Raw genomic sequence first — 14,571 nt, 5'->3', positions numbered from 1 at the left:
ACCATAAATAGCCACCATCCTTAGGGAAAGCTTTAGGTGAAATATAACCCAAGATAACTCCAATGGCAAGATTGATGGATTTAAAATATCTCATTCTTAACAACATGTGAATCATGGAACATGAACTGAAATTATCAAGAATGACATAATACCACCTCTATTGATACGGAAGAAAGAATTGCACTCCGGATTGCAAGATGAAGAATACTTGATCTCCTTAGAAAAGAATCTCGATGAAAACTTCGAGAAGGGATAAAATCCTTGATGAACCATCATGTAGAACCTTCATTAGGAACTCCGGTAGCAAAAGAATGATCAAACGAAATGAAGGATGAAAACAATAAGGTTGAAGCCTTGCAATGATTTAGATGGATCTTCGTGATGATATAATTGAGATATCTTCGAGCTCCGGGAGAAAAGATAAAGCATCTCGAACCGAGAATGTGATATGATGTACCACTCCAGAAAGCAGGGATTGAATTCACTCGATGAAACAAGAATAAGAATTACATTATGCTTATCCTTCATCAATTAAATTGATGACAAACAATGGATTTGGCACACTACTTATTCTTGTAGAAAGGATTAAGAGAGATATAGCGCAAACTTGACAAGGTCTTCAACGAACCACCGATATAATTTGAGAGACAAAAGAATTGATATGATCGCCAAGGAAGAGAGATCTTCAACGAACCACCGTATGAATTGGAAAAGAACGAAGTAAAAGGTAAAGAAACACCAGGAAGAATTATGAAATGAACGAAGAAACTTGAGAGAATTTAGATGCAAGTGAACGGAAAATCACGAGTTGAGTAGAGGATATTTGAATGATGCACCGGTAAGATTTAGAGTATGAGAGCTGAAAGCTGGAATGAATAACTATGAGATGATGGGCTCCGAAGAATCAAACTGAAAAGACTCCTGAATTGCTCCGGATGGGTGAAAAGAATTATCACGAACGAAAACAATTATGAGAGGACGGCATAAGGCTAGCACCATGAATCTTGAAGATAATGCAGCAAGATTAAAGAGAAACTCTTCTTCGGTCTTCAAAATTCCGAGAATGATGACGAGAAACACCACCATGAATTATTTAGACACTCCGGAAGAATCAAAACGAAGAGGTTGAGCCAACGATGAAAAGAATTCGACAGATCTTGGAGAAAAACATGAGACTGGTGATAATTCATTCTTACGTCAAACTTGGAAAAGAATTTGAGAGTAACACCGGGAAAATTATAAGAGTCAGGTAAGATCCTGGAAAAGACCTGTGGGTTAGGGCCCACTCAAAAGATACACCATTGAAAATGGTTTGAAGAGAGATTGCACCGGTTGAATTAAATGGATTGAAAGAGATAACAACCTCAAAATAACTTGGATGGATCGAGAATGTAACCGTGAGTCTTCTGAGATATCTCCAGCACTCTGGAACAATTGAATAGCGAGAAGTGGATGATTATGAGGTGCACCGGCATGAGAAGGTATTAGAAAGGAGAAAAAAGGATATGATCCACAAAGCTTGAATTGAATCCACTGGAGAGGATAAAAGAAACAAAGAATGATAAACTTGAGGCTCCGTTAGAATCTTCATGAGCATCACCGGGTAAGAACATTGACGGAAAAGGAATGGAGAGACTACACATGAATAAGATGGCTACTTGATTAAGACATCTGAGTCCTTGAAGAAAACAAGGGTGGGTGGGCGGGAAAAACAAAGGCAACTTGGAGACGGATGAAACAAACACCGTTGAGAAGAACTGATACTTGATCTTGCGGATGTTGAAATGATCGGACCCACTTGAAGAGAGGCACGCCGGTTGAACAGGATTTACATGATAATCTCGATTATCAAGAAGGATTAGTGTTCACATCGGGGTATGAGAACACCACTTAGGAAAAGGTATGGAATCAACATTTGACTTCGAAGCAACTCTAATACCACAACTCAAAACAAGGCAAGGATTGGCTTGCAGAATCAGCCGGAACAAACATATGATAGCGATTTCGTCTGAAGTTTTCGTGGTGGGGCCTACATGGGCTCGATCGTACAACACCATCATGTACAAGGCAATGCACATGACATACGAAGCGTCCCCGAGTCGGCATAGCCAAGGACTCTTTAAGACACAACGAGACCACTGTAAAACCAACCGTGGATAGGCGGACCACTAGACGTCGAACCCCAATTTCATATCATACGTCTGTCGGGAAGATATCCTAAGAGCTACTTGAATTCCCACTTATAAACTCCCGAAATTTTCCGGTTATGCAATCAGGTGTTGGGGATACAGGGGAAGCATATATCTCACGCAAACTAGCAAATCCTACATCCAGCTGTATACATCCTTCAACACATAACCAAGAAACCTTCAGAAATTGTCTACCTCAACCTTCAAAAAGCATCCGTTATACGAGTTATGGCAATACTCCCGAACTCCCGCCCAGTACTGGGTGGTGTCGAGGTTATCTCACCAACAACTGCATAAAAGAGAATTTCGATGTCGGCGAAACTAAACTCAGGTATTCCAGAACTGCAACGATAAAATTGTGATGACAACACCTCGTAGCTCAACTCCCCAGGGCACTGCCACAACCCCTAAATGACAGGAGGCACCAAGAACAATGTTCTCATCACAAAACTATCGGAACGATTCCAAGATACCCGCGTGGTCCTAAATTTTTTTTTAGTGAAATTTGAGAAGAGAAGAGTCAAAACTCTATGTCAGGATGCCTTACCAGAGCGATGAAGGGACTCGGGAGTAAAAAGAATTCCTAAACTCTCCGATATATAATTCCTAAATGACTCAAAACATTTTTCTAGACTCGACTCGTCAGCTAATTCGATCAAGCAGTGGGGGCTCCTAATGTCGGGGAAGGCTCTGATACCAACTTGTAACGCCCTCGATGCGGCTATATCTCCCACGTCTCGAAGCACGACTTAGAGGCATAACCGCATTGAAAGAAATTTCGCAAGTGAGGTAATCTTCACACAACCAATGTAATACATAAAGGGAAAGAGATACATAGTTGGCTTACAATCGCCACTTCGCAGAATTACATGAATAAAGCATTACATCAAACAGATACAATCAAAGTCCGGCTACAGAACCAAAATAAAAGAAGACTACCCCAAATGCTACACAGATCCCCGATCGACCCCAACTGGGCTCCACTACTGATCAACTGGAATGAAACAATACAAAGGAGAAGGTCTTCATCGAGCTCCTCCTTGAGCTTGGTTGCGTCACCTGCTCGATAACATCGGCACCTGCAAACTGGTTTTGGAAGTATCTGTGAGTCAAGGGGACTCCGCAATCTCGCACCCTCGCGATCAAGACTATTTAAGCTTATGGGTAAGGTAAAGGTATGAGGTGGAGCTGCAGCAAGCGACTAGCATATATGGTGGCTAAACATACGCATATGAGAGCGAGAAGAGAAGGCAAAGCACGAACGAAGAACTATGATCAAGAAGTGATCCTATAGCAACCTACGTCAAGCATAACTCCAACACCGTGTTCACTTCCCGGACTCCACCGGAAAGAGACCATCATGGTTACACACACGGTTGATGTGTTTTAATTAAGGTCAACTTCAGGTTTTCTACCACCGAATGTTAACAAATTTCCATCTGCCCATAACCGCGGGCATGACTTTCGAAAGTTCAAATCCCTGCAGGGGTGTCCCAACTTAGCCCATGACAAGCTCTCACGGTCAACGAAGGATAAACCTTCTCCCGAGACATTCCGATCAGACTCGGTATCCCGGTTCTACAAGACAACTTCGACAAGTTAAAACAAGTCCAGCAACACCGCCCGAATGTGCCGACAAATCCCGATAGGAGCTGCACATATCTCGTTCTCGGGACACACTCAGATGAGACATCCTACGAGTAAAACCAAACCTCAAGTTGCCCCGAGGTGGCCCCGTAGTCTGCTCGGTCGGACCAACACTCAGAGGAGCACTGGACCAGGGGGTTTAAATAAAGATGACCCTTGGGCGCGCGACCCCCAAGGGAAAAGAAAAGGCTAGGTGGCGAATGGTAAAACCAATGTTGGGCATTGCTGGAAGAGATTTATTCAAGGCGAACTGTCAAGGGGTTCCCATAACAGCCCAACCGCGTAAGGAACGCAAAATCCAGGAACATAACACCGATATGACGGAAACTAGGACGGCAAGAGTGGAACAATACACCAGGCATAAGGCCAAGCCTTCCACCCTTTACCAAGTATGTAGACGCATTAATTAAATAAGAGATATTGTGATATCCCAACAAGTAAACATGTTCCAAAAAGGAACAACATCTTCATGTTCCAACAAAGAACAAACTTCAATCTTCACCTGCAACTAACAACTCTATAAGAGGGGCTGAGAAAAGCGGTAACATAGCCAATCAACGGTTTGCTAGGACAAGGTGGGTTAGAGGCTTGGTTCAACAATATGGGAGGCATGATAAGCAAGCGGTAGGTATCGTAGCATAGGCAAAGCAAAAGAGCGAGCAACTAGCATGCAAAGATAGAAGTGATTTCGAGGATATGATCATCTTGCCTGAGATCCCGCAAGGAAGAAGAATGAGTCCATGAAGAAGACAAACGAACGTAGTCAAACGGGTCCTCACAAACGCGACGTTATCAGAACCACCCGAAGAAGCAACACCGAAAAGAAGCAAACAACATAGTAAACAACCAACACATCAACATGGCATGATGCACAATCGAGTATGATGCATGTCCGGTTTAATGAAGCATGGCATGGCAAAGTGCACAAATAATACTACAAATTAAGTGGAGCTCATTATGCAATGGAGTTACATATTGAAGAAAACACCCCATGACTTATTTAGTTCTCTCTCGTTTATGTACCCAACAAGATTAAATGTTGTTAGCATGGAAATGGTGAAGCAAAGTAAACTACCAATCTAGTCAAGTTTAAATGAGGCCGGAAGCAACGAACAACAATTCCGGAAACTCCTCATGAACATATTATAGATTTGGTACTGTTCTACCCTAAACATTATTTTAGAGTTGTTAAACATGCAAAGTAAGGCCACCATGTTAAACTAGGCAAAATTCTACCCCATTTACATATAAAGTTTATTTCCCTCTCGTTTATGTACCCAACAAGATTAAATGTTGTTAGCATGGAAAGGGTGAAGCAAAGTAAACTACCTATCTAGTCAAGTTTAGAGTTGTTAAACAATGCTTTATTTCTCTCTCGTTTATGTACCCAACAAGATTAAATGTTGTTAGGATGGCAAGGGTGAAGCAAAGTAAACTACCTATCTAGTCAAGTTTAGAGTTGTTAAACAATGCTTTATTTCTCTCTCGTTTATGTACCCAACAAGATTAAATGTTGTTAGCATGGCAAGGGTGAAGCAAAGTAAACTACCTATCTAGTCAAGTTTAAATGAGGCCGGAAGCAACGAACAACAATTCCGGAAACTCCTCGTGAGCATATTATAGATTTGGTACTGTTCTGCCCTAAACATTATTTTAGAGTTGTTAAACATGCAAAGTAAGGCCACCATGTTAAACTAGGCAAAATTCTACCCCATTTACATATAAAGTTTATTAAATTCCAAGTTACGATTATTTAGTTAAGAAATAAAGCATTTTAGCATGGCATAGGAGAAAATTTAATCAAACATCATTTCAAACATAGATGAAAATGGAAGATTATGAAAGTAGATAAAATTCTGAGCATTTTACATATATAACATGTTTTATTTGGATGCATGGACATTTAGTTATGAGCATTTTAAAATGATGGCATTTACTGTAAATATGCATGCACTAGAAATTTAGGGAAAAAACAGAACAGGAAAAAATCTAAACGGGCTGAATCTGGAGCTGCACGGGCTACACAGGCCAGCGGTAGATAGATATAGAGCGCTCTGTGCGCAAGGCAACAGCAGTAGCTCAATCGGGCCAAGCCCAAGCGGCTGGCTGTGTGGTGTGCAAAAAAAGGTAAATAAGAGGTCAAAATAGGGGCGCCTGGGACTAGAACCCAGGACCTCCTGGATAGAACAGAGGGGCACTGAGCGCTGCGCTAGAGGGAGGACTTTGCATTCAGAGGGGCGTCTGGCTCTTTTGAACCAGCCCCAGAAGGCCAAGCCCTGTGCTCTACCGCGCACAGGAAGATGACGACGGTGTCGGCAGCCAACGACGGCGACCACCGGAGCAGTGGAGCACCAGCGGGGGTGCGGGACTGCGAGGCGGTGCTGCTACGGGATGAGCGTGTGCATGTGCGCATGAGTGCGTGCGTGCGGACAGGCTCTCGCGGCCATGGCAAAGCGGCGCGGCGAGGATGGAGGCTATGGCCGAAGGCCGAGCCAGGCAAGGTGTGCGCGCATGGGGCTGCAGCGATGCGGGAGCCAGGGCGGGACCTATCAAGGTGAGGTCCAAGCAAGGCGCTAGCATCCAAAGGAGATGGAGACGGGGCCGGGGCGGCGATCTGCAGGTGCGGGCGCAGGAGTTCAGGCCGGAGGCGGCCATGGCGTTCCCTGATTCAGCAACGACAACAGCTTGCAGGAGGGCTCGCTGGGCACAGCGGCAGCTTGGAGATGGGCGCCAGCATTGGGGCTTGCTGCCGGCGCGAGAAGGCAGCGGCGCATGGCTTCCGCTGGCGAGGCTCCTGCCCAACAGAGAAGAGAGGGAGAGCTGAGAGACCCAGGGAAGAAGAAATAGGAAGAGAAGGAAAAGAAAGAGGAGGAGGATGGCGTGACCTGGTTGTCGTCGGCAGCGAGGTGGCATCGGGGTCCCGAAGTAGCGCGGACGGAGAGGAACGACAAGGCAGCGGCCTGGTGGTGATGGTCAACGCCGGCGGGCGCGCTTGCTGGAAAGGGGCGGGGCTAGGTGCGTCTTCGTTCAGTCGCTCGAAGCAGAGGCGGGGTTAGCTGACGACGGCGTGATGCGAGGTGAGGAAGAAGCAGTCCTGCTACCCCGGTGTTGCAGGCGGAGGAGTTTGGGCCAGCTGGTGCCTCGGGCGCGAGCGTTCCCGCTCAGGAGGAGCTCCTGCAATCATAGGCGAAGGACGACGCAGCGGGCGGAGGCACCTACAGGTGCTCGAGGTGGATGCGTGGATCGAGGGGAAAGCTTGGGTGGAGTCCGGTTGGTGGAGATGGATCTCGGTGGGATGCAGGCAGGCAAGGACGAACGCTGCTCTGGTTGGTGGGTGGATGAACACGAGGTGGATGCGGGATGGATCCCGAAGTGGATCCGGTGGAGTGGCGACGACGACGAGTGGATAGGGGAGGATCCCTAGAAAATAGGGTTTGGCTAGAATATATGGCCTGTGGATATTTGGGTAGGGGTTACCTCGTCCCTCCGATCGTAATCGGATAGTTGAGAAAAATATGTTAGGAAGTCCAATTAACAAAACGGAAACGTTTTGTAGATGTTTGGGGATGATCCGGACCCAACGATGACGACTGCCCGGGTTGGGTTCGTGACAACTTTCGGGCGCGCGCGAGGAGGGCCGTGGGCTGACGAGAGAGGTTAGGTTGGACCTGGCGGTAGGTCGTGGGCTATGTAGACGGTCTCGAGCTGAGAGAAGAGAAGAGAGGGAGGCCCAGCGACTGTTTCCGGAGACCGAAAACGTATGACGTTAGACCGGCTATATTGCCGCTATAGTTTAACGGCTGGGCTCCTAAACAAGCTCCGAATGCGATGAAACTTGGCAGGCGACCTACTAACAACATAACCACACCACATGCCAACTTTCATCCCATTCCGAGAACATTTTCCAGCCACTTATAAAATAATATTTCGGAGATGCCGCAGGCGCGTGCAAGTGTGTCTGGGCTCAGAACGGACAACGGACGGAACTGGGGAACCCGGACGGGTGCAAGTTTTGAAAACATGATGATTCAATGCACATGGTGACATGACAAGAAAAACATGACACGCAAGCAATGACATGACAACGCCGGCGAATAACTGGAAGACACCTGGCGCAACGGTCTCGGAGCGTCACAATGGGAGTTCGCCCTGCCATGTTTTGAAGAGGAGGGGCACCACCCGTGTTTGGCTCACCCAGGGAGCAGGCAGCAAGGCAATGGATGCGAGCGGTGGCTGAAGATGGCTGTAGGGGGTACTATAGCATGCGGGGAAGAGCCGCGGCAGTAGCGAGGCAGCGGGGCCGAGAGCGAGGGGCTCGGGCGAGCTCGCCAAGTGCAGAGTAGTGAGTAATAGGACACATGGGACAAAGCTCGAGATTAGTATGGAAAGAGTATGCCTAGCATTTGAGAGGTGTATGGCCATTATACGGGCAATATTTGGGTAGTATCCGGGATGTGTATGAGGCATGTATGTATGTTGTCCGAGGCATGCCCGGCCATTGTATGGCTTGTGCGTGCGAAGTGCATCAACATTATCCGGTCATCGCACGGGGAGTGCAGTGCATAAGCATGGCTAGCAGCCTAGCATGTAAGTTAGCCGTGGTGGGAGGCACTCGCGGTCGAGCGTGAGCAGGCTCGGTGGTGGATGCGGGCGTGTGGCCGACTGAAGTGAGGAGGCGCGGAGGACATGCGCTCGGATGGAGGTGGCGCAGAGCAAGGGCCGGAGCAGCGAGCATGCAGACCGAAGAAGGATGACGACGACTCGCCAGGGGCGTGGTGGTTTTGGGCCCCCGACTGGCACCGGAGAGACGACGGTGACGCCGCGGTGATGATGACGAAGAAGACGATGACGACGACGAGGACGTACCGTCTTGAGCGGCCGCCCTGGGGGCGCGTCGATGTCGAGTCCCCGAGCACCACCGGAGAGACGATGGCGTCGCCGCGGTGATGATGACGAAGAAGGTCCCGCACGGACCGTGGTTCCGCGTTAGCTTGCCGCATGGTGGGCACCGACTGTCGTGGTTATCTCGCGGGCAGGTTCACGAGAATACAGATGCCACGGGGTGGCTTTAGGTGAGGGCAAGACTGCTCTGAAGATCATGGGAAGGGATTGGGCAAGCAGCACACGGTGGTTTACCCAGATTCGGAGCTCTTTGGAGAGTTAATATTCCTACTCCTGCATGTCTGAATATATGTGAAACATACGTTACTGTATAGAGTGCTTCTTGAGCTGTATCCAGATGAATGCTATATGCTACTAGCCGCATCTATGTGTGTCTGTGGCCGAAGTGAGCAAGCATGCTCTAGTGGCCGAATGAGTGGCGTGGTGTGTGAGTCCATGAGAGTGCGTTGCCTTTGAGGCCAAAGTGAGCATGGATGGATGCATGCATGGAAGTGTGAGGGTGCATATATAGTATGGGCTAGCTTAGTATGTAAGCTAGGTGGTGGGCATGGTGGATGGCGGCCCACCCACCAAATGCACCATTGGATATGTCATGCAAGGTGACCCGTGACGCAGGCTATAGTGCGCCACTATTGCTCAGCAGTGTCTGGGTACAACCGTCTCATCCGCGGTGTGGCCGTCTTGTCGGCATCGGGTCGATGCAGCAGTTGACTTCGCGTAGCAGGCTGGGTTGGAGCAGCCGAACAGGGAGCCGGGCGGGCGGCCAAGATGGTGAGTTCGGCCAGGTTGAGGGACTTGGCCAGGTTGAGCAACCCGGCCAAGTGCGAGCCGGATTGACGGGCGTTGCTGGCCCCGATGTTTTTAAGTGTCGTTCGCCATCTTGGGCCAACCCAGGGGTCATCCCCCCGACACCAGTGGCAGCGTTGGCAGTGGATGATGGAGAGCGACGGTGAGGTCCGCCGACAGGCATCGTCTGGGCGACGCAAGTGGCAAGGGCGGCCTGGCGCTCAACACGGGCCCGACAAGCGTTAGCCATGGATGCGGTGGAGCAGTGGTGCGTCGATCGACGGAAGAAAGGCTTCAGCGCACCCCTACCAGGCATGCCAAATGTCGGATTATGGGTTCTGGCAAAACCTTGTGAGGTTCGAACTCTGGGTTGTGCACGAAGAACAATCTCTTCCTAGCTCGCATGCTCAATGATCCCACAGCCTAGCTCGACGGACCTAAAGAACAAGAGAGACGGAGCTTTATACTTGTTCGGGCCACCTTGCGGTGTAATATCCTACTCCAGTTTGTGGGTGGATTTCCTCGAGGGGTTGAGCATGAACTAGTACAATCGATGAACAGCCTTAGGAGGTGAGGAGTTATTGAGCTAGATGAGCTGGTGAGCTCGTCGGGGTCGAATGAATCCGATCCCCCTCTATGGCGGTGGCAAAGTCCTATTTATAGTGGCCTTGGTCCTCTTCCCAAATGTTTAGATGGGAAGGGAGCCCACAACGGCCAAGTTTGAAGGGGGACAATTAGTACAAGCTATCCTGACAAAAATAGTCTTCGCTTGCCGAAGGCTCTGGCGGTGACGCTGTTGTGGGCTCTGCGATGACCTCCGTCCTCCGTCCTGCTGGTCTTGGTCTTGTTGCACCGATATGGAAACCTTTGCCTGATGCCTCGGGACCCCGCACCTGCGCTTGCCTCCTTAGAACCAAAGAGGAAACTGGTACACTGTGCCCGCCTGGCCTTGGTCATCATGGCTCGCGTCATGTGAACCTCGCGAGATGCCACTTGCATACATATCTCCTCTCCTCGGGAGCCGGCCTAGTGAGGCCACCCCCAGGGAGGTCTTGGTGCTGTCCACCTCGCGATGCTTCGCCCCACGCGAGGGTCTTGGGTGGTCGCTGCCGAGGCTGGGCCGTACCAGGCCATTGGTGGAGCCACGCCGCGGGCCGCAGGTAGGCAAGTCTGGGAACCCCTGGTCCCATAATGCCGACAGCCGCCGTGCATGGCTCTTGCCTCTTGAAGCTCCTTGGTTGCCTTGGCGATGAATTCCTGAGCACCTGGTTTCCCGAGCCTTGTGCCCTTGTAGGGGAAACACGTGCTAAAGCATGCCTCCCTGTGGTGCCCGAGCGCCTCCCTCGTGACATTGGCTAAGTCAGAGGCCCTCAAGAATAGAGCGCCCAAGCCCAGCACCCGGTGCCTTCCTATGCGAGGGAGGGAGGTGCCCCATCCGTGGGCGAAGGTCCTAAGGTATTGCCACCGGACGCCCCACTCTGCCGAGGTTCCTGATGGGGCAGCTGCTTCTTCTTCTTGGTGATTCGAGCCTCGGGAGGGCATATGGCGCCTTCGTCATTAGGGTTCTCGACAGCTGCGGCGTAGAAGGCGTGCTCGAGGGAGCACACTTCGTCCTTCTCCTCACAAGCGACGGAGATGACGTCGCGTCTTCCTGGCATCTTGAGGACATTGTAACCATGGTGAGTCACTATCATGAACTTGTCCAGGGCTGGGTACCGAAGAATGGCATTGTATGGAAGACGGATGTGTGCGACATCGAAGTCGATGAGCTCTATGCGGTAGTTGTCGCGCTGGCCGAAGGTGACAGGGAGGCGGATCTGCCCTATTGGGGTGGTGGGGCTGTCGGATTGCGGGTTCCGGCAAACCCTTGAGGTTCGAACACTGGGGTGCACACGAAGATCTCTCTCTCCCTAGCACACTCTTGCAACGATCTCTAGGTCTAACTCGCCGAACCCAAGGAACAAGTGACATGAGAGTTTATACTGGTTCGGGCCACCATTGTGGTGTAATACCCTACTTTAGTGTGGTATGGTGGATTGCCTCGTGGGCTGAGGATGAACTAGTATAGTGGACGAACAGCCTCCTGAGGAGAGGTGTTCTGGAGCTCGATGAGCTGGTGTGCTTTGGATCGTCCAAATGATCCGTCCCCTTGAGCCCCCTTGACTACGGTGGTGGCTAGCCCTATTTATAGAGGCCCTGGTCCTATTCCTAAATGTTTAGGCGGGAAGGGGTCCCACAATGGCCTATTTTAAAGGGAGACAACTAGTACTAGCTATCCTGACAAAAGGTGGTCTTTGCCTGCCAAAGGCTCTGGTGGTGACGTTGTCGTGGGCTCTGCAGTGACCTCTGTCCTGCCGTCCTGCTCGTCTTGGTCTTGTTGCACCGATGTGGAAACCCTTGCCTGATGCCTCGGGACTCCTCGCCCGCGCCTGCTTCCTTAGCACCAAAGAGGAAACTGGCAAACTATGCCCGCTAGCTAGTGCCCGCCTGGCCTTGGTCGTCATGGCTCACATCAAGAGGACCTCGCGAGGTGCCCCTTGCATAGATATCTCCGCTCCTCAGGAGCTAGCCTAGCGAGGCCACCCCTGGGGAGGTCTTGGTGTCATTCTCCTCGCGAGGCTCGGCCCCTCGCGAGGGTCTTGAGTGGCTGCTGGTGATGATGGGCCGTACCAGGCAGTTGGTGGAGCCACACCCTGGGCCGCAGGCAGGCAACTCTGGGTACCCCCGTTCCCAGGACGCCGACAGTATCCCCCGAGCCCAAGGTGCGCTCAGACTTGGCTTCGAGGCGAATCCAAAGGGCAAGTGCGGAGCGCTGCGGGCCCCAACCGCTTGTGGCCTCGATTGACGAGTGGCGATTGATAGGTCATGGGCGTCTCCGCTTTCCCATGTTGCCTCGGCAACTGTTCTTGGCTGAAAAAAGACTGGCACATGCCGCAAGGCTTTCATTGCCTTCCTTCTCCTTGCTCTAGATCCCCTTTCTCTTTCTTGCCCCGAGAGACTCCAGATCCACATGAACCCCTCTCCAAGCTTGCACCCAATGGCCTCTGGCAAGGCGAAGGCCGCGAACTCGCCTTCCTGGTACGAGTCGGCCTTGAGTGTGCCTTGCGTCTCGGAGAAGAACCTTGCAGCCACACTCCTGATGATGGCGGACATCACCAACAAGGGGGGAAAGACCATGCTTCGGGCTGGCTCCGACGAGGCGGAGCCCTCAGGCAGTACCTTCTATCCCTTCTTCATGAACATCATCGTTGCAGGGCTGGTCCCCCCTTTCTACGACTTCTTCTATGCCGTCCTCATCCACTACAAGCTGCATGCCCTTAATCTCCATCCCAACTCCCTACTCCTCCTATTGATCTTCGCCTTATATTTCAAGGCATTCGTTGGGGTGATACCATCCATGGCGTTGCTTCGCCACTTCTTCTACCTCCGGCTCAAGGAGGGCCACTGCTCAGGGTGTGCCAACTTCATTGCGGCCAACGGGACCAACACAATATCGAAGGCCGGGAAGAAGGCCGAGGGTCATGATCGACGGCAAATGCGTCCACCCGCGGTTGGTGCTACCGACAGGGATGCCCTCGCCTCACGACAGTTGGCTCCGCACAAAGCTTGCCGACACTCGGGAGAAGCAGGTGCTGGAGAAGATGACCGCAGACCTGAAGCCTGACAACCCGACGGCGGAGAAGCTGATGGGGGCCGTGGTCGTGAAGGAGTTCCCGGCGCAGCACGTTGCCCCGCTCCAAGCGCGCTTATGCCCGTTGTGGATGATTGGGGCGAAGGGGACGACCTCCGACGGCAACCGAATGCCTTGTACAAAGAGGGGCTGGGAGCAGCCATCCGTCCCTTGGCCGGGGACGATTTGGGCTACCCGCCATACTCCCATCTTCCTCTGTACCGTCGCCCAGATGGGGAGAAGGTAGTTGCCGCCATGCCTGTCTTCGATGGACGTGGGGTCGTGCCGCTAGTGCCCTCTGAGGCCATGGAGGAGGCGACCCCAGTACTGGTCTGTTCTGACGATTCTGGCGAGGAGGAGAGGCCTGACTCGGAGGCGACCCTAGAGGGGGAGGGGGAGACCTTCCCCCTTGCGGCGGATCTCCTCCGAGCCCTCCCCAACTATGACGAGGTCGGCGACCATCCGGCGAGGGAGTCCCAGGCCCCCGCTGGAGTTACTATGAGGTCCAGGGGCACACCCCCCCGAAGAAGCCATCGGCCGGGGTCCCGATGAAGAGCAGGTTGGTGTTGGTCTCCCGAGGTGGCACCCCTGTTCTGACGTTGTCCGATGCTGCCGCAGGGCCGGCTGCCGCGACCTCGTCTGGTCCTGGGACTTGCGGGCCGGTGGCCCGGGACGCGAGGCCTCTAGGCTTTGCGCTTCTGAAGAGGCCGAGGGACTATGCGCCCGTTGACTAATAAGTACCTTGCCTGGATTTTGTTTCTTCTTATGCCACTGCTTCTTGACGCTCTCCTTTTGCGCCATCAGGCCGACGCTGGCGGTGAAGAAGAGAGAGGGAGAGACCGTACCCCCTCTGGTGCAGAGAGGCATCGATGATGACCGTGCCTCTCCGGCCCGGTCGTCCTCGCGAGGCATAGAGGACCGTCCTTAGGAGAAAATGGCCTCACCATCCTAGCCAGCTCCGGAGGCATCCGCCCCCAGCTCGCAGGCCGAGGTCCCAAAGCTCAGTAGCCCCCGACCCCTTCTTCTGCTGTCGCCGACACATAGCCGGTGATTCTGCCTCCTCCTCCTCCTCCTCCCGTCATTGCGCCAGTCGATAATCCAGCTGCTTCACCAGACGATCTGGAAGAGGCTCTTGTCGTGATGACCCAGCTTCGGGGTAACCTTTGAGGCGCCGACCGTTGTTTGGCATCAGGGCGCCTAGAGTTGAGCTTGGGGTGGCTGCGGTCCGACGCCTGTGTGAGGGCGGCCTGGGGTCAGGCCACAGCGGCTTTCGAGGAGGGCAAGCAGGCCTTCGACCAGGCCGCGGCCGCCCGTGAGGCGGCCTTGAAGGACGCCGAAGCCGCCAAGGAGCGTTGCCGGCTGATGGAGGCCGAGCTG

At 52.0% G+C, this 14,571-nt stretch overlaps 1 long non-coding RNA gene across 1 annotated transcript; it reads right to left on the bottom strand.

Moving 5' to 3' along the window:
- Positions 1–2,984: 2,984 nt before the first annotated feature.
- Positions 2,985–9,187, bottom strand: LOC147970745 (uncharacterized). Its single transcript, XR_015604266.1, has 2 exons — positions 4,546–9,187; positions 2,985–3,275 (listed from the first exon to the last, which is right to left on the bottom strand). It is a non-coding gene; the product is annotated as an uncharacterized LOC147970745 (long non-coding RNA).
- Positions 9,188–14,571: the final 5,384 nt, after the last annotated feature.

This window comes from Triticum urartu, chromosome 5A (genome assembly GCF_056163025.1).
Source record: "Triticum urartu cultivar PI428250 chromosome 5A, HENAU_Tu73, whole genome shotgun sequence".
Taxonomy (NCBI): domain Eukaryota; kingdom Viridiplantae; phylum Streptophyta; class Magnoliopsida; order Poales; family Poaceae; genus Triticum; species Triticum urartu.
Note: the sequence above shows the minus strand (reverse complement) of the source record. Positions and strands in the feature narration are given on the sequence as shown.